At 45.6% G+C, this 19,748-nt stretch overlaps 1 long non-coding RNA gene across 1 annotated transcript in view; it reads right to left on the bottom strand.

Moving 5' to 3' along the window:
- Nucleotides 1-19,748, bottom strand: part of LOC129869566 (uncharacterized) — an 89,864-nt gene that overhangs the window by 30,824 nt on the left and 39,292 nt on the right. The window contains exon 2 of the long non-coding RNA XR_008761979.1: nt 17,844-18,038. This is a non-coding gene — a long non-coding RNA (uncharacterized LOC129869566). The remainder of the gene's footprint in view (nt 1-17,843; nt 18,039-19,748) is intronic.

A 19,748-nucleotide genomic window follows, 5' to 3' on the forward strand; every position in this document is an offset into this window, starting at 1 on the left:
CCCAGGCTTTCTAGCTTTCTTGCCTGACAAACACACCCAAGTCCCCAGGCTTTCCAGCTTCCCGGCCTGACAGACACACTGTAGTCCCCAGGCATTCCAGCTTCCCGGCCTGACAGACACACTGTAGTCCCCAGGCATTCCAGCTCCTGGCCTGACAGACACACTGTAGTCCCCAGGCATTCCAGCTTCCTGGCCTGACAGACACATTGTAGTCCCCAGGCATTCCAGCTTCCTGGTCTGACAGACACACTGAGTCCCCAGGCATTCCAACTTCCTGGCCTGACAGACACACTGTAGTCCCCAGGCATTCCAGCTTCCTGGCCTGACAGACACACTGTAGTCCCCAGGCATTCCAGCTTCCTGGCCTGATAGACACGCTGTAGTCCCCAGGCATTCCAGCTTCCCGGCCTGACAGACACACTGTAGTCCCCAGGCTTTCCAGCTTCCCGGCCTGACAGACACACTGTAGTCCCCAGGCTTTCCAGCTTCCTGGCCTGACAGACACACTGTAGTCCCCAGGCTTTCCAGCTTCCCGGCCTGACAGACACACTGTAGTCCCCAGGCTTTCCAGCTTCCCGGCCTGACAGACAGGACAGGAGAAGCTGCCCTGCAGTGGCTTCACACGTTGTCAGCCCAGGCCACAAAGACACACGTTCATACTGTACAGTTAAAACCAGACCTAGGTTTTAATAGTATTTTTCTTCTATCAATAGCTCAGCTAAGTTTGATCGAGCTTGCCAGGCGTAATGTAACCAATAGAATTGTCCCATAAGTTGTTGACGGAACAAAACAATTCAGGCCCCTGTGTGATGTATTCCACTTTCCTATCAGTTGAAATTACACAATTATTGGTGCCATAAAAAGCAGAGGTCTTACGTGATAAGACATATGTTTATCAGGTACATTGACCTCCGAAAGGATCAACAGCCTCTGTCTAAATCCAAAATGGCACCTTATTCCATTTATACTGTAGTGCACTATTTTGGACCAGAAACCTGTGGTCCCAGCTCAAAAGTAGTGCACTATAAAGATAACAGGTTGCCAATTGGGACGCAACCTCTGGCTCAGCTCTGTAGGAGAGCAAATGTCATAGGTGACATTCCTTAACACTTCCAAACCGGAGGCCTAATTTGAAATGATCTTAGTGAATGGCTCACATGGACCTCTTGATGTTTAAATCACCAGATGAAATCTATTGTTTTCTCCGTAATCAAATATCTTTATCCTTCTCTATTTATTGCCATATTGCACAACACCAACAATATAGTCAACAAGATGCAATTGGAAAATAAAAGCTATTGTGACTTTACTTGTGCTGGCGTGAAGTCATGGAATGTATTTTATGGCATTGGGAAGATAAGTGTTGTGTAAGAGTACTGAATGTAACATTAAAGGGAGCATATTAGAGAGTGACAGTGTTAAGTGGACATTAATTAAGTGATAATGCCAGAGAAGCCGGTGTTTGAAGGATATAGCCGTCTCAAGATGAACGCACTAAGTCGCTCTGGATAAGAGCGTCTGCTAAATGACTAAAACGTCAACCTTAGTCACATCCGGTTTGGAGCGAGCGGTCGCATTTGCATTCGCTCTGCAGGTAGTATAACTTTTCATTTCATTTTCATTACATTTCATTACATTTCATTATAGTACAACGGTTTAATTTGTCTAACCTTAGCAATTTCTTCTTAGCTAGCTACTTAGCCGTCTGTGTATAAAAGATAATTGCGTAATTATCGTATTCCGTCGTCTATCGTAGTCCACACTTATCTGCCCAGCAGCTAGCAAACGTCCACCGTCTACCGAATAGTAGTATAAACTTTTCATTACATTTCATTATAGTACAACGGTCTGATTTTCATTTTCACTACAGTACAACGGTTTGATTTGTTTGATCTTAGCTAGCTACATAGCCGTCTTTGCATCAAACATAATTGTGTAGTTATTGAGGTTCGCCAGCCAGCTATTTTCGCCCTAACGTAACGCAACGTAGCCAACACTGCTAGCTAGCCAGCTTGCCACCGAATAGCAGCATTGTAGAAACGAGTGCATTACAACGGAACGACTTGATCAGTGTAGTGTTGGCTGACTACACAGTTGTCTTTGCTATCTTTGATTCGTATTTGTTCGATCTTAGCTAGCTACTTAGCTGGCTCCATAGCCGTCTTTGTATCGGTGATAATTGTGTAGTTATCAAGGTTCGCTGAGGTTCGCTAGCCAGGTATTCTCGCCCTAACGTAACGTAACGTAACGTAGTCAACCCTGCTAGCTAGCCAGCTAGCCACCGATTAGCAGCACGGTAGAAACGATTACATTACAACGGAACGACTTGACTTGTGTAGTGTTAGCTAGCTACATAGTTTTCTTTGCTATCTTTTTATCTAAGATAATTGTGTAGCTTTGAGTAATTATCGGTTAGCTAGCCAGCTATTTTTCGCCTGCCGCGCTGCCGTCCTCCTACCTAGCCAACACTGCTAGCTAGCCAACTTCTACCGAATAGCAGCACTGTAGAAACTTACATTACAACGGGACGACTTGATTAGCGTAGTGTTAGCTAGTTGTCTTTGCTGTCCTTGTATCCATGATAATTGTGTAGTTTAGAGAAATTTAGTGAAATTGTCGAGGTTACCTAGCCAGCTTCACTTTCAACAACGTAGCCACTGCTAGCCAGGCTACTTCACCAGCCAGCAGTACTATATCATTTTAGTCAATAAGATCTTGTATTTTATTTTTATTTTTTTGCAACGTAAGCTTAACTTTCTGAACATTCGAGACGTGTAGCCCACTTGTCATTCTAATCTCCATTGCATTAGCGTAGCCTCTTCTGTAGCCTGTCAACCATGTGTCTGTCTATCCCTGTTCTCTCCTCTCTGCACAGACCATACAAACGCTTCACACCGCGTGGCCGCGCCCACCCTAACCTGGTGGTCCCAGCCCGCACGACCCACGTGGAGTTCCAGGTCTCCGGTGGCCTCTGGAACTGCCGATCTGCGGCCAACAAGGCAGAGCTCATCTCAGCCTATGCGTCCCTCCAGTCCCTCGACTTCCTGGCACTGACGGAAACATGGCTCACCACAGATAACACTGCTACTCCTACTGCTCTCTCTTCGTCTGCCCACGTGTTCTCGCACACCCCGAGACCTTCTGGTCAGCGGGGTGGTGGCACCGGGATCCTCATCTCTCCCAAGTGGTCATTCTCTCTTTCTCCCCTTACCCATCTGTCTATCGCCTCCTTTGAATTCCATGCTGTCACAGTTACCAGCCCTTTCAAGCTTAACATCCTTATCATTTATCGCCCTCCAGGTTCCCTTGGAGAGTTCATCAATGAGCTTGATGCCTTGATAAGCTCCTTTCCTGAGGACGGCTCACCTCTCACAGTTCTGGGTGACTTTAACCTCCCCATGTCTACCTTTGACTCATTCCTCTCTGCCTCCTTCTTCCCACTCCTCTCCTCTTTTGACCTCACCCTCTCACCTTCCCCCCCTACTCACAAGGCTGGCAATACGCTTGACCTCATCTTTACTAGATGCTGTTCTTCCACTAACCTCATTGCAACTCCCCTCCAAGTCTCCGACCACTACCTTGTATCCTTTTCCCTCTCGCTCTCATCCAACACTTCCCACACTGCCCCTACTCGGATGGTATCGCGCCGTCCCAACCTCCGCTCTCTCTCCCCCGCTACTCTCTCCTCTTCCATCCTATCATCTCTTCCCTCTGCCCAAACCTTCTCCAACCTATCTCCTGATTCTGCCTCCTCAACCCTCCTCTCCTCCCTTTCTGCATCCTTTGACTCTCTATGTCCCCTATCCTCCAGGCCGGCTCGGTCCTCCCCTCCCGCTCCGTGGCTCGACGACTCATTGCGAGCTCACAGAACAGGGCTCCGGGCAGCCGAGCGGAAATGGAGGAAAACTCGCCTCCCTGCGGACCTGGCATCCTTTCACTCCCTCCTCTCTACATTTTCCTCTTCTGTCTCTGCTGCTAAAGCCACTTTCTACCACTCTAAATTCCAAGCATCTGCCTCTAACCCTAGGAAGCTCTTTGCCACCTTCTCCTCCCTCCTGAATCCTCCTCCCCCTCCCCCCCCCTCCTCCCTCTCTACAGACGACTTCGTCAACCATTTTGAAAAGAAGGTCGACGACATCCGATCCTCGTTTGCTAAGTCAAACGACACCGCTGGTTCTGCTCACACTGCCCAACCCTGTGCTTTGACCTCTTTCTCCCCTCTCTCTCCAGATGAAATCTCGCGTCTTGTGACGGCCGGCCGCCCAACAACCTGCCCGCTTGACCCTATCCCCTCCTCTCTCCTCCAGACCATTTCCGGAGACCTTCTACCTTACCTCACCTCGCTCATCAACTCATCCTTGACCGCTGGCTACGTCCCTTCCGTCTTCAAGAGAGCGAGAGTTGCACCCCTTCTGAAAAAACCTACACTCGATCCCTCCGATGTCAACAACTACAGACCAGTATCCCTTCTTTCTTTTCTCTCCAAAACTCTTGAACGTACCGTCCTTGGCCAGCTCTCCTGCTATCTCTCTCAGAATGACCTTCTTGATCCAAATCAGTCAGGTTTCAAGACTAGTCACTCAACTGAGACTGCTCTTCTCTGTATCACGGAGGCGCTCCGCACTGCTAAAGCTAACTCTCTCTCCTCTGCTCTCATCCTTCTAGACCTATCGGCTGCCTTCGATACTGTGAACCATCAGATCCTCCTCTCCACCCTCTCCGAGTTGGGCATCTCCGGCGCGGCCCACGCTTGGATTGCGTCCTACCTGACAGGTCGCTCCTACCAGGTGGCGTGGCGAGAATCTGTCTCCTCACCACGCGCTCTCACCACTGGTGTCCCCCAGGGCTCTGTTCTAGGCCCTCTCCTATTCTCGCTATACACCAAGTCACTTGGCTCTGTCATAACCTCACATGGTCTCTCCTATCATTGCTATGCAGACGACACACAATTAATCTTCTCCTTTCCCCCTTCTGATGACCAGGTGGCGAATCGCATCTCTGCATGTCTGGCAGACATATCAGTGTGGATGACGGATCACCACCTCAAGCTGAACCTCGGCAAGACGGAGCTGCTCTTCCTCCCGGGGAAGGACTGTCCGTTCCATGATCTCGCCATCACGGTTGACAACTCCATTGTGTCCTCCTCCCAGAGCGCTAAGAACCTTGGCGTGATCCTGGACAACACCCTGTCGTTCTCCACCAACATCAAGGCGGTGGCCCGTTCCTGTAGGTTCATGCTCTACAACATCCGCAGAGTACGACCCTGCCTCACACAGGAAGCGGCGCAGGTCCTAATCCAGGCACTTGTCATCTCCCGTCTGGATTAGTGCAACTCGCTGTTGGCTGGGCTCCCTGCCTGTGCCATTAAACCCCTACAACTCATCCAGAACGCCGCAGCCCGGCTGGTGTTCAACCTTCCCAAGTTCTCTCACGTCACCCCGCTCCTCCGCTCTCTCCACTGGCTTCCAGTTGAAGCTCGCATCCGCTACAAGACCATGGTGCTTGCCTACGGAGCTGTGAGGGGAACGGCACCTCAGTACCTTCAGGCTCTGATCAGGCCCTACACCCAAACAAGGGCACTGCGTTCATCCACCTCTGGCCTGCTCGCCTCCCTACCACTGAGGAAGTACAGTTCCCGCTCAGCCCAGTCAAAACTGTTCGCTGCTCTGGCACCCCAATGGTGGAACAAACTCCCTCACGATGCCAGGACAGCGGAGTCAATCACCACCTTCCGGAGACACCTGAAACCCCACCTCTTCAAGGAATACCTAGGATAAAGCAATCCTTCTGCCCCCCCCCCCCCCCCCCCCCCCTTAAAAGATCTAGATGCACTATTGTAAAGTGGCTGTTCCACTGGATGTCATAAGGTGAATGCACCAATTTGTAAGTCGCTCTGGATAAGAGCGTCTGCTAAATGACTTAAATGTAATGTAAATGTAAATGATATATTGGCATGGGTGTTGTTCGGCAAACTGTGCCAATATATCCTCCAAACACCGGCTTCGAATGCATTATGACTTTATACAATAAGTTACCAACATATTCAAATAATGATTGTCATTAAAAACGTTATTTTTATGAATTTATTCATACTATTTCATCTGTCCACGAGATATGGTCCCGACACAAATACAGGGTTGCTACTCAAGCCAGCTGGTCGTTCGTTCTACTGCTTCGGTTGCCAGAAACGTGACCCAGTCGTTAAGTCTTTTTGTTCTAAATCTATGGATGCAACCCAGTCATTCATTCTAAATGTTCCATTGCCATGATGGCTAGCAATGTTCTTATCCCTTGCTTGCTAGCTAGCCAACTTTGGCTAACAGCCACACCAAACAGTGAAGCCATTCCACTATTCAAAATAGATAGCCAAAAACACAGTTAACACAACCACTTCAAACGGAAGCTGGAATGACAGAAAACGAACTGTGTTTCGTGTTTTTCTATTGATATTTTCTTTGTATACAGTTGAAGTGGGAAGTTTACATACACCTTAGCCAAATACGTTAAAACTCAGTTTTTCACAATTCCTGACATTTAATCCTAGTAAAAATTCCCTGTTTTAGGTCAGTTAGTATCCCTACTTATTTTAAGAACGTGAAATGTCAGAATAATAGTGGAGAGATTTATTTATTTCAGCTTTAATTTCTTTCATCACATTCCCAGTGGGTCAGAAGTTTACATACACTCAATTAGTATTTGGTAGCATTGCCTTCAAATAGTTTAAATTGGGTCAAACGTTTCGGGTAGCCTTCCACAAGCTTCCCACAATAAGTTAGGTGAATTTTGGCCCATTCTTCCTGACACGCCTTTTCAGTTCTGCCCACACATTTTCTATAGGGTTGAGGTCAGGGCTTTGTGATGGACACTCCAATACCTTGCCATTGTTGTCCTTAATCCATTTTGCCACAACTTTGGAAGTATGCTTGGGGTCATTGTCCATTTGGAAGACCCATTTGCGACCAAGCTTTAACTTCCTGACTGATGTCCTGAGATGTTGCTTCAATATATCCACACAATTTTTCTTCCTCTTGAAGCCATCTATTTTGTGAAGTGCACCAGTCCCTGGTGTGCACCAGCAAAGCAACCCCACAACATGATGCTGCCACCCCTGTGCTTCACGGCTGGGATGATGATCTTCGGCTTGCAAGCCTCCCCCATAACGATGGTTATTATGGCTGAAAAGTTCTATTTTTGTTTAATCAGACCATAGGACATTTCTCCAAAAAGTATGATCTTTGTCCTCATGTGCAGTTGCAAACCGTAGCTTGGCTTTTTTATGGCGATTTTGGAGCAGTGGCTTCTTCCATGCTGAGCGGCCTTTCAGGTTATGTCGATATAGGACTCTTTTTACTGTGGATATAGATCATTTTGTACCTGTTACCTCCAGCATCTTCACAAGGTCCTTTGCTGTTGTTCTGGGATTGATTTGCACTTTTCACACCAAAGTACATTCATCTCTAGGCGACAGAACGCGTCTCCTTCCTGAGCAGTATGACGGCTGCGTGGTCCAATAGTGTTTATACTTGCGTACTATTGTTTGTACAGGTGAATGTGTTACCTTCAGGCGTTTGGAAATTGCTCCCAAGGATCAACCAGACTTGTGGAGGTCTACAATTTTGTTTCTGAGGTCTTGGCTGATTTCTTTAGATTTTCCCATGATGTCAAGCAAAGAGGTACTGAGTTTGAAGGTAGGCCTTGAAATACATCCACAGGTACACCTCCAATTGACTCAAATGTTGTCAATTAGCCTTTCAGAAGCTTCTAAAGCCATTACATAATTTTCTGGAATTTTCCAAGCTGTTTAACGGCATTGTCAACTTAGTGTATGTAAACTACTGACCCACTGGAATTGTGATACAGTGAATTTTAAGTGAAATAATCTGGCTGTAAACAATTGGAAAAATGAATTGTGTCATGCACAAAGTAGATGTCCTAACCGACTTGCCAAAACTATAACAAGACATTTGTGGAGTGGTTGAAAAACGAGTTTTGATGACTCCAACCTTAGTGTATGTAAACTTCCAACTTCAACTGTAGCTGCTTAATCCAAGTTCAACTGTACATCCGTAACAATATGCTGAATCCTGATTTCCACTGGCTGAGAAAAGCTGCCAGCCTGTTTGTCTCCTTCCGACTCCCGACACGTTCATTACCATAGGACAACTGGAGATCCAATTTCAATATTGAAACAATGTTGGAGAAAATGTTGGAGAGACAGACAGCTAGGGTATTACAAATCTCCACTGTTGAAAACCAAATTCTAGTCTAAAAGATAATGCCTAGATGCTTTTTACCGTGTAGATCTAGTATATACAGAACATTTCCTGGCTGAGCTGATGAGACATTGGATTGCGCTGTCAGAAGGAACAGAATAAAAAAGCATTTCAACATCATAGATTTAGCCGGTGGTAACTTATTGATTAAAAACTGGGTGGTTTGAGCCCTGAATTCTGATTGGCTGAAGGCCATGGTATATCAGACCGTATATCACATGTATGACAAAACATTGATTTTTACTGCTCTAATTACATTGATAACCAGTTTATAATAGCAATAAGGCTCCTTGGGGGTTTGTGATATATGGCCAAAATACCACACCTAAGGGCTGTATCCAGTCACTCCGTGTTGCGTCGTGCTTAAGAACAGCCCTTAGCTGTGGTATATTGGCCATATACCACAACTCCTCGGGCCTTATTGCTTAAATAGAAACTGTCTGGAATGCGATTTTAACCAATCAGCATCCAGGATTAGACCCACCCGTTGTATAAATGTGATAGTACTGTATTCAAACACATACTTAATCACATTCTTAAGATAATCGCAATACTTGAATCAACCTAAGATATTAACAAACATACTGAATGTAACAGTAAAGGTAGTATAAAAGAGGGGTTCAGTGTTGAATGGACATTCAAAGTTTATGGTACTAATTACTTGTTTCAAAATAATCATCTTTATCATACTTTATCATAATCAATTAACATTAGAATTACAGCAATAACCAATGTTAGCTGGTGACATCATGGTGTAAGCTTCTGATGAGAATGTGTGGCAGTAAATCTAACCAGTCTCAGACACAGTAGGAGAGAGGGTTTTTCTCTTTTCAGAATCACTCTCATTCTTTCTGGCAGCCCTAGCTATTTTTAAGCCTCTTCTTGCATTGCTAGCTGTCTTCCCTTAAGACTATAAACTCTTTTTGTGTCGACAACACATTTTTAGACTCGCCGATGTGCAACCACACCGAGCACCTAACTGTGATCTGATAGTGAGTGTATGTACCCCATCCTTCCTGAACAACACACATACACACATACATACAAACACACACATACACATACACACACACACCAACACGTAAACCAACACACACAAACACACACACACACACACACACTCACACTCACACACACACACACACACACACACACACACACACACACACACACACACACACACACACACACACACACACACACACACACACACACACACACATCAACACACACACAAAGTAAGGAGCAACTGGGAATTTTCCATTTTCTGTCTTATTAATTCCTTCCATTAGAAATCCTCCTAAATTTGACGAGAAGCATGTCATGTTCATTAGAGAGAGTGCTGCTCCCCCCTAGGATGCTGTGCAGTAATGAGATCAGTGTGTGTGTGTGTGTGTGTGTGTGTGTGTGTGTGTGTGTGTGTGTGTGTGTGTGTGTGTGTGTGTGTGTGTGTGTGTGTGTGTGTGTGTGTGTGTGTGTGTGTGTGTGTGTGTGTGTGTGTGTGTGTGTTTGCGTGGGTGGTTGTGTGTAACACTAAAATGGGGCTCTCAGGAGAAAAACCCAAACAACATGATTGCATTAGTACGTCTGGTTCACGGGTCCACCCTCTTTGTTGTCTAGCTACCTCACCCCAGCCTTGACCTTCACATATATCAACCAAGACTAATAAATGTGATTTATTATTTATTGCATGTATTAGTTACCATGATGCAATATTCTACTTACTAACTTGTAAGTGTAAGACTTTAATTAAACTTCTTCAGGAATGGTGGGTCCCCTGCGGGACAGTTGACCTAACGTAGGCTAATGCGATTGGCATGAGGTTGAAAATGTCCCGGGACATAAAAATATCTGATATTGGCAGAAAACTTAAATTCTTGTTAATCTAACTGCACTGTCCAATTTACAGTAGCTATTACAGTGAAAGAAGACGGGCAGTCTTGATACAACAGTTTGAACAAAAATACAATGGTTCATTGGATCAGTGTAAAACATTGCACATACACTAATACCATCTAGTGCCGAAAATCTAAATTGCACCTTGGGCTGGAATAATACATTATTGCCTTTCTCTTGCATTTCAAACTGATGAAACAACAAAAAAAAAAATGTTTTCTTTGTATTACCTTTTACCAAATCTAATGTGTTATATTCTCCTACATTCCTTTCACATTTCCCCAAACTTCAAAGTGTTTCCTTTCAAATGGTAGCAAGAATATGCATATCCTTGCTTCAGGGCCTGAGCTACAGGATTTGGGTATGAAAATATTTCAGTTGTTGTGTATATTACATTTGTTTTATTATTTCATTCAAGTCATCATCTCATCTCTATTGAGCTGCTGCCTATGCTGTCTGACAAAATCACTATTTTAGTAGTTCTTCAAAGTAAATAAGGCCTACTTTTATGACTACTGAATCCCAACAATCAATCACTTAGCTCATGTATTTTCAAGTAGATATACCTTGCGAAGCAACAACTGCTCTCTATATCTGCTCACCATCACGCGATCTTCTGTCTTTTCCATTTCAGGCATAAAAGAAACACAGGACAAGTAAATGAGCAATGGATTATGGTAACTGTAGTTAATTACCACATTTTATGCGCTAAACTATGTTGAATATCAGCCTGTTGGAAACTACAACTCCCTACTACATCGCAAAGTTCAGACTGGATCAGATTTATCTCTAGAGAAACTGCAATGTGAACGATAACCGACATTTTGGTTAATCACTCAACACTAATTCATGTTGAAGAAAATGCACTGTTCAAAGGGTAGCAAAAAAGCCAGCTATGCTGTACTGTAGTCACCCTGGAGTAGCATGGACATCAACCATGTTTGTTTTGTCAACAGAGAGACACAGTTGACATTCCGAGGCTAACAATGCCCCAACCCTACGGCCATGGGTAGAAAGGGTTTGAGGAGGGTGGCCTGATCTCTACTCAATGTAACAGGTGTGCTAGTATACCTGCATGTGTTTTATGCATTGTTGCATCATTGCACTACTACTATACTGCACTACTACTAACCTACTGCACTACTGTACTGCACTACTACTACTACTAACATACTGTACTACACTACTACTACTAACATACTGTACTACTGTACTGCACTACTACTAACCTACTGTACTAATGTACTACACTACTACTACTACTACTAACTTAATGTACTACTGTACTGCACTACTACCACTAACCAACTGTACTACTGTACTGCACTACTACTACTACTAACCTACTGTACTGCACTACTACTACCGCTAACCTACTGTACTACTGTACTGCACTACTGCTACTACTAACCTACTTTACTACTGTACTACACTACTACTACTGTACTACTGTACTACACTAATACTACTAACCTACTGTACTACTGTACTGCACTACTACTACGAACCTACTGTACTACTGTACTGCACTCGTACTACCACTAACCTACTGTACTGCTGTACTGCACTACTACTACTACTAACCTACTGTACTACTGTACTGCACTACTACCACTAACCTACTGTACTACACTACTACTACTACTACTACTACTACTACTACTACTACTAACTTACTGTACTGCACTACTACTGCTACTACTATCAACCTACTGTACTACTGCACTGCACTACTACTACTAACCTACTGTACTACTGTACTGCACTACTACTACTACTACTACTACTAACCTACTGTACTACTGCACTGCACTACTACTACTAACCTACTGTACTACTGTACTACACTACTACTACTACTACTCCTACTAACTTACTGTACTACTGTACTGCACTACTACTACTACTACTACTAACCTACTGTACTACTGTACTGCACTACTACTACTACTAACCTACTGTACTACTGTACTGCACTACTACTACTACTAACCTACTACTACTGTACTGCACTACTACTACTACTAACCTACTGTACTACTGTACTGCACTACTACTACAACTACTAACCTACTGTACTACTGTACTGCACTACTACTAACCTACTGTACTACTGTACTGCACTACTGCTAACCTACTGTACTACTGTACTACTACTACTACTAACCTACTGTACTACTGTACTACTACTACTACTAACCTACTGTACTACTGTACTGCACTACTACTACTAACCTACTGTACTACTGTACTGCACTACTACTACTACTACTAACCTACTGTACTACTGTACTACACTACTACTACTACTAACCTACTAACCTACTGTATTACTATACCGCACTACTACTACTATTAACCTACTTTATTACTATACTGCACTACTGCTACTAACCTACCGTACTATTGTAATGTACAAGTAACTGCCAAAATAAAGGAAAGACTTGAGTAAATGATGGATACAAAGTATATTAAAAACAGGTGCTTCCACAAAGGTGTGGTTCCAGAGTTAATTAAGCAATTACGATCCCATCCCCAGCAGGTATATCTCTCTGGTCACCCCCAAAACCAATTCTTCCTTTGGCCGCCTCTCCTTCCAGTTCTCTGCTGCCAATGACTGGAATGAACTACAAAAATCTCTGAAACTGGAAACACTTATCTCCCTCACTAGCTTTAAGCACCAGCTGTCAGAGCAGCTCACAGATTACTGCACCTGTACATAGCCCATCTATAAATTTTGCCCAAACAACTACCTCCCCCCTACTGTATTTATTTATTTATTTTGCTCCTTTGCACCCCATTATTTCTATCTCTACTTTGCACATTCTTCCACTGCAAATCTACCATTCCAGTGTTTTACTTGCTATATTGTATTTACTTCGCCACCATGGCCTTTTTTTTGCCTTTACCTCCCTTATCTCACCTCATTTGCTCACATTGTATATAGACTTATTTTTCTACTGTATTATTGACTGTATGTTTGTTTTACTCCATGTGTAACTCTGTGTTGTTGTATGTGTCGAACTGCTTTGCTTTATCTTGGCCAGGTCACAATTGTAAATGAGAACTTGTTCTCAACTTGCCTACTTGGTTAAATAAAGGTGAAATAAAAAAATAAATAAAAAATGATGGGATGGGAGCCCGAGTTCACAAGTTTGGGAACCACTGGGCTAGAGACAGATTCCTACTGTATGTATGTCTGGTACTTGAGAGTACTAGAAGTAGTCTCAATAGGTAAGACCCCTGCCATTGTGTGCCTTGTGTGCCATTAGAAGAGGAAGGTTGGTTGAGGAGGGGTTAGAACAACATGAATGCTGAAAAGGCTGTGTGAGAGAGAAGCTCTTAGAATCACTGTTCCTTTAGAACACAAACCACTTTCCTCAGAACACAAAACCTGAAAGGGTTCCGGAATGCTCTCAAGACTCCACACTATTTCCAGACTGTCTCAAGTCAGATATTTCACTATTTTTACAAGCAGTGAGAGGTTGGAAAGATTCCACAAGACAACATCTCATGATACTAATGTGAGTGAACAGCAGAGAGATCAGACACTGGCACTGCTGCCGGAACACAACAGGATGGATCAGTAGATAGCTAAGATATGTTTAGGTTGGGAGAGATAGATATAACAGTGAACAAACAGAACACTTAGTTCAAGCAGGGATTTGATTCATTTCACGTGTCACTGCATTGTTTCCTTAACATCCTCACTTTACAAAGTGATAAATGTAGGCCTCGTGCCTACAACATTTTGTCTCTGGAAAATATCTCTGCAAAGCCATACTACTACATGCCAATAGAGGAGCAATCCCAGAAAGCAACAGTGGTTGATGTCAATATAACCAGTTAACAACCAGTTCTACAGTCTTGTCATGACGTCATTTCAATTTTGACAATAATGACTTAATTTGGATCGTAGGAAATAGAAAGGAGAGCGGGTCAATCTCTGGCCATAAAACACTGCACATTCCTCTCTGGTGTATCTCAGGTGCAGGTATCCACAGGAAGAGAATTAGAGAATCTCTATGGTGAATCTACATGGTCTAGGACTAGGCTTAATCTGGGTCTAGGAAACCAGCCTTAGAGTCTATGGAAAAGACCACCCCAAGCTATTGTAACGGATGTGAAATGGCTAGCTAGTTAGCGGGTACGCGCTAATAGCATTTCAATCGGTTACGTCACTTGCTCTGAGACCTGAAGTAGGGTTTCCCCTTGCTCTGCAAGGGCCACGGCCTTTGTGGAGCGATGGGTAACAATGCTTCGTGGGCGACCGTTGTTGATGTGTGCAGAGGGTCCCTGGTTCGCGCCCGTGTCGGGGCGAGGGGACGGTTTAAAGTTATACTGTTACTGTAAAGGCAGTCAATGTTGTTCTCCCCCTTAGACGAGGAAGAGCATGGATAGGACCAAGATGCGGATTGAGGGAAATAAGCCATCTTTTAATGACAACAGCAAACAAGACACTACAAAACTACAAAACAACAAATGTGACTAACCTTCAACCGTCCTGTGAGGACACAGGAACAAACACCCACAAAACCCCAGTGAAACCCTGGCTGCCTTAGTATGACTCTCAATTAGAGACAAACGATACACACCTGTCTCTAATTGAGAATCATACCAGGCCGAACACAAAAACCAACCTAGAAATACAAAACATAGACTACCCACCCAACACTCACGCCCTGACCAATAAAGACATACAAAACAGGTCAGGAACGTGACAGAACCCCCCCCTTAAGGTGCGAACTCTGGGCGCACCAGCACAAAGTCTAGGGGAGGGTCTGGGTGGGCGTCTGTCCACGGTGGTGGCTCAGGCTGAGGGCGAGGTCCCCACCCCACCATAATCAATCCCCGCTTCTTTATCCCCCTCCCAATGACCACCCTAAAACTAACATCACCTAAATGAAGGGGCAGCACCGGGATAAGGGGCAGCACCGGGATAAGGGGCAGCACCGGGATAAGGGGTGGCAGGTCCTGGCTGAGGGACTCCGGCAGGTCCTGGCTGAGGGACTCCGGCAGGTCCTGGCTGAGGGACTCCGGCAGGTCCTGGCTGAGGGACTCCGGCAGGTCCTGGCTGAGGGACTCCGGCAGGTCCTGGCTGAGGGACTCCGGCAGGTCCTGGCTGAGGGACTCCGGCAGGTCCTGGCTGAGGGACTCCGGCAGGTCCTGGCTGAGGGACTCCGGCAGGTCCTGGTTTAGGGACTCAGGCAGGTCCTGGTTTAGGGACTCAGGCAGGTCCTGGTTTAGGGACTCCGGCAGCTCCTGGCTGGACGGCTCTGGCAGGTCCTGGCTGGACGGCTCTGGCAGGTCCTGGCTGGACGGCTCTGGCAGGTCCTGGCTGGACGGCTCTGGCAGGTCCTGGCTGGACGGCTCTGGCAGGTCATAGCAGGACGGCTCTGGCAGGTCATGGCAGGACGGCTCTGGCAGGTCATGGCAGGACGGCTCTGGCAGGTCATGGCAGGACGGCTCTGGCGCTAGGCAGACGGCAGACTCTGGCCGGCTGAGACGCACTATAGGCCTGGTGCGTGGTACCGGAACTGGAGGTACCGGGCTGAGGGCACGCACCTCAGGGCGAGTGCGGGGAACAGGAACTGGGCACACTGGACTCTCGTGGCGCACTCTAGGCCTGGTGCGTGGTACCGGAACTGGAGGTACCGGGCTGGAGACACGCACCATAGGGAGAGTGCGTGGAAGAGGAACAGGGCTCTGGAGATGCACTGGAAGCCTGGTGCGTGGTGTAGGCACTGGTGGTACTGAGCTGGGGTGGGAAGGTGGCGCCGGATATACCGGACCGTGAAGGAGGACACGTGCTCTTGAGCACCGAGCCTCCCCAACCTTACCAGGTTGAATGGTCCCCGTAGCCCTGCCAGTGCGGCGAGGTGGAATAGCCCGCACTGGCCTATGCAGGCGAACCGGGGACACCACCTGTAAGGCTGGTGCCATGTAGCCGGCCCGAGGAGACGTACTGGAGACCAGATACGTTGGGCCGGCTTCATGGCACTCGGCTCGATGCCCAACCTAGCCCTCCCAGTGCGGCAAGGTGGAATAGCCCGCACTGGGCTAAGCACGCGTACTGGGGACACCGTGCGCTTTACCGCATAACACGGTGTCTGACCAGTACGACGCCCTCTTACTCCACGGCAAGCCCGGGGAGTTGGCTCAGGTATCCAACCCGGCTTCACCACACTCCCCTTTAGCCCCCCTCCCCCCCAAGAAATTTTTGGGTGAGCCTCTCGGGCTTCCAGCCTCTCCTATGTGCTGCCTCCTCATACCAGCGCTCCTGGGCTGTGGCTGCCTTCCTCTCCTCCCGAGAGCGGCGATTCTCTCCAACCCTTCCCCAGGGTCCCTTTCCGTCCATGATCTCCCAAGACCATTCCTCCTGTGTCCAGTGCCTTAGTTCCTTTTCTCTCTCCTCAATCCGCTTGGTCCTGTTATGGTGGGTGTTTCTGTAAAGGCAGTCAATGTTGTTCTCCCCCTTAGACGAGGAGGAGCATGGATAGGACCAAGATGCGGATTGAGGGAAATAAGCCATCTTTTAATGACAACAGCAAACAAGACACTACAAAACTACAAAACAACAAATGTGACTAACCTTCAACCGTCCTGTGAGGACACAGGAACAAACACCCACAAAACCCCAGTGAAACCCTGGCTGCCTTAGTATGACTCTCAATTAGAGACAAACGATACACACCTGTCTCTAATTGAGAATCATACCAGGCCGAACACAAAAACCAACCTAGAAATACAAAACATAGACTACCCACCCAACACTCACGCCCTGACCAATAAAGACATACAAAACAAGAGAAAACAGGTCAGGAACGTGACAGTTACACTATACACTAACAGGCAGAATATTCTCTATGGAGGTCATATTTTAGGCTGTCATTGTAAATAAGAATGTGTTTACTGACTTTGCTAATTAAGTAAAGGCTAAATAAAAAGAGAAAAGAATATCATGGTGTTTATTCACTGTCTGCGTGGTAGATGTCAGGCTGCAAGGAGCCTGATTGAAATGACCTAATGGTGGTGTATCCATAGAAATACAACAAGACTTCTCTATGGTGTATCCATAGAAATACAACAAGACTTCTCTATGGTGTATCCATAGAAATACAACAAGACTTCTCTATGGTGTATCCATAGAAATACAACAAGACTTCTCTATGGTGTATCCATAGAAATACAACAAGACTTCTCTATGGTGTATCCATAGAAATACAACAAGACTTCTCTATGGTGTATCCATAGAAATACAACAAGACTTCTCTATGGTGTATCCATAGAAATACAACAAGACTTCTCTATGGTGTATCCATAGAAATACAACAAGACTTCTCTATGGTGTATCCATAGAAATACAACAAGACTTCTCTATGGTGTATCCATAGAAATACAACAAGACTTCTCTATGGTGTATCCATAGAAATACAACAAGACTTCTCTATGGTGTATCCATAGAAATACAACAAGACTTCTCTATGGTGTATCCATAGAAATACAACAAGACTTCTCTATGGTGTATCCATAGAAATACAACAAGACTTCTCTATGGTGTATCATAGAAATACAACAAGACTTCTCTATGGTGTATCCATAGAAATACTACAAGACTTCTAGGCATATACCGCATATCTCTGGAGGTATCATTGATATCATTGTGTTACTCACTGTCTGCATGGGATTGTGATGGCAGGGCCAGACTGCCCAGTAGTAGGATAAGTGTGGTCCCCCTGGCGAGGGGAGATTGTGCCCATCGGTGGCTCAGTGCCATGGTCCAGGTGTTGGCACGCCTCTCCTCTGCTCCTCTACCTACACTCCCGCTCCGCTCGATGGATAGCAGCTCACGCAATCATAGAGTGACACCTGAGAAAGGAGATAGAAGAGAGGTGGGGTTAATATTGCATGTTCATTTTATGATTTAGCATACAGCCTTATCCATAGACAATTACAATATGTGCATTCCACTACATACTTAAAGCCCCAAAATCTCTCTGAAGGTTGAAGTCCCACAGTCTCTCTGTTGGTTAAAGTCCCACAGTCTCTCTGATGGTTAAAGTCCCACTCTCTCTCTGAAGGTTAAAGTCCCACAGTCTCTCTGAAGGTTGAAGTCCCACAGTCTCTCTGTTGGTTAAAGTCCCACAGTCTCTCTGATGGTTAAAGTCCCACTCTCTCTCTGATGGTTAAAGTCCCACTCTCTCTCTGATGGTTAAAGTCCCACAGTCTCTCTGATGGTTAAAGTCCCACTCTCTCTCTGATGGTTAAAGTCCCACTCTCTCTCTGATGTTTAAAGTTCCACAGTCTCTCTGTTGGTTAAAGTCCCACAGTCTCTCTGATGGTTAAAGTCCCACTCTCTCTCTGATGGTTAAAGTCCCACTCTCTCTCTGATGGTTAAAGTTCCACAGTCTCTCTGTTGGTTAAAGTCCCACAGTCTCTCTGATGGTTAAAGTCCCACAGTCTCTCTGATGGTTAAAGTCCCACTCTCTCTCTGATGGTTAAAGTCCCACAGTGTCTCTGATGGTTAAAGTCCCACTCTCTCTCTGATGGTTAAAGTCCCACTCTCTCTCTGATGGTTAAAGTCCCACTCTCTCTCTGATGGTTAAAGTCCCACAGTCTCTCTGTTAGTTAAAGTTCCACAGTCTCTCTCTGATGGTTAAAGTCCCACAGTCTCTCTGATGGTTAAAGTTCCACAGTCTCTCTGAAGGTTAAAGTTCCACAGTCTCTCTGAAGGTTAAAGTCCCACAGTCTCTCTGAAGGTTGAAGTCCCACAGTCTCTCTGTTAGTTAAAGTCCCACAGTCTCTCTGTTAGTTAAAGTAAAACAGTCTCTCTGAAGGTTAAAGTCCCACAGTATCTCTGAAGGTTAAAGTCCCACAGTCTCTCTGAAGGTTGAAGTCCCACAGTCTCTCTGAATGTTAAAGTCCCACAGTCTCTCTGAAGGTTAAAGTTCCACAGTCTCTCTGTTAGTTAAAGTCCCACAGTCTCTCTGATGGTTAAAGTTCCACAGTCTCTCTGAAGGTTAAAGTTCCACAGTCTCTCTGAAGGTTAAAGTCCCACAGTCTCTCTGAAGGTTGAAGTCCCACAGTCTCTCTGTTAGTTAAAGTCCCACAGTCTCTCTGTTAGTTAAAGTAAAACAGTCTCTCTGAAGGTTAAAGTCCCACAGTATCTCTGAAGGTTAAAGTCCCACAGTCTCTCTGAAGGTTGAAGTCCCACAGTCTCTCTGTTAGTTAAAGTCCCACAGTCTCTCTGTTAGTTAAAGTCTCACAGTCTCTCACACACACAAACAAACACACACCCACACACACAGACCCACACACACAGACCCACACACACATACACACACTAATTAGTCATCTTCAGCATGCTAACAGTTGAGCACCTCCCTCTCACAAATGGACCGCAAATCACAAAAGGCACCATGCTTATGCAAGCCAGTTATGTCATTATCCTCCCATTTGCCTCAGATAGACAGAGCCAAACATGAACTACAATGGCTGCTGTGCTGCCAACCCTGCCATAGGTACAGCCAATCTCTGTTTGAAGCCTGTCCAAGGCAGAGACAACCAGGAAGGTTTAAC

Source organism: Salvelinus fontinalis, chromosome 14, assembly GCF_029448725.1.
Source record: "Salvelinus fontinalis isolate EN_2023a chromosome 14, ASM2944872v1, whole genome shotgun sequence".
Classification (NCBI taxonomy): domain Eukaryota; kingdom Metazoa; phylum Chordata; class Actinopteri; order Salmoniformes; family Salmonidae; genus Salvelinus; species Salvelinus fontinalis.